Consider the following 1,403-nt stretch of genomic DNA (forward strand, 5'->3'; position numbering starts at 1 on the left):
AGAGACCATGGCTCCAGAGGTCAGGGCCACACTCTGCAGATCTCTCCATGGACACTCCAAGTGGCTCCCTTCGCAAGTTGATATGAACCATTCTTGCAACTTGCACACAGTGGGGAACCGGGCTCCATTGCATTACCTTATGCGGATGCAAACCATTCCAGAGTTGGACACGGACTCCTCTTGCCCCTGCTGTTCCTTTGCAAAGTGGATAATAAGGAAAGCTTTGTGTCCCCTGTGTTCCAGGAGTCGTGCAGCATCTGCAGAACGGCCAGCTGCTGAGAGACATCTACCTAAAGAAACACAAGCTCCTGCCGAATGATTGGTCCACAGACCAGCTTTATTTAGAGACCACGGGGAAAAGCCGGACCCTGCAGAGCGGGCTGGCCTTGCTCTATGGCTTTCTCCCAGATTTTGACTGGAAGAAGATTTATTTCAGGCACCAGCCAAGTGCTCTGTTCTGCTCTGGAAGCTGCTACTGCCCAGTGAGAAACCAGTACCTGGAGAAGGAGCAGCGTCGTCAGTACCTCTTGCGTCTGAAAAACAGCCAGCTGGAGAGGACCTACGGGGAGATGGCCAGGATCGTGGACGTCCCAACCAAGCAGCTCCGGGCGGCCAACCCCATAGACTCCATGCTCTGCCACTTCTGCCATAACGTCAGCTTCCCTTGCACCAGGAATGGCTGTGTCGCTATGGAGCACTTCAAGGTGATCAAGACACATCAGATAGAGGATGAGAGGGAGAGGCGGGAGAAGAAGCTGTACCTCGGGTACTCACTCCTGGGCGCCCACCCAATCCTGAACCAGACCGTCGGTCGGATGCAGCGTGCCACCGAGGGCAGGAAAGAAGAGGTCTTTGCCCTCTACTCTGCTCATGATGTCACTCTGTCCCCAGTCCTCAGTGCCTTGGGCCTTTCGGAAGCCAGGTTCCCAAGGTTTGCGGCCAGGCTGATCTTCGAGCTTTGGCAAGACAGGGAAAAGCCCAGCGAGCATGCCGTCCGGATTCTGTACAATGGTGTCGACGTCACATTCCACACCTCATTCTGCCAGGACCACCACAAGCGTTCTCCCAAGCCCATGTGCCCCCTCGAAAATTTAGTTCGCTTTGTCAAAAGGGACATGTTTGTGGCCCTGGGAAGCAGTCGTACAAATTATTATGATGCATGTCACAGGGAAGGATTCTAAAAGGTCCGCAGCACGGCAGTGTAGAATCTTTGCCAGTACAGAGAGTGGGGAAAGATCCACTTCTAGTTCTATCTGTTGCTAAGGGTATATGATGATTGATTTTTTTAAAGGCTAAACACTGTGTTTGGGAGCCACGTGGATGGTTTGGGTGGAACAGCAAGCATGTTGCTATATTCTGGTACATGAATTGCTTGGTACAAGATGGCTAGTTTACAGAGAAAA

At 52.4% G+C, this 1,403-nt stretch overlaps 1 pseudogene across 1 annotated transcript; it reads left to right on the plus strand.

The window, feature by feature from the left end:
• The first annotated feature begins 216 nt into the window (after positions 1 to 216).
• Positions 217 to 1,397, plus strand: LOC103254495 (annotated as a pseudogene). Its single transcript, XR_503959.1, has one exon. The product of XR_503959.1 is annotated as a 2-phosphoxylose phosphatase 1 pseudogene (transcript).
• The last annotated feature ends 6 nt before the right edge of the window (positions 1,398 to 1,403 follow it).

This window comes from Carlito syrichta, unplaced genomic scaffold (assembly GCF_000164805.1).
Source record: "Carlito syrichta isolate Samal-C Ts95f unplaced genomic scaffold, Tarsius_syrichta-2.0.1 Scaffold282435, whole genome shotgun sequence".
Classification (NCBI taxonomy): Eukaryota; Metazoa; Chordata; class Mammalia; order Primates; family Tarsiidae; genus Carlito; species Carlito syrichta.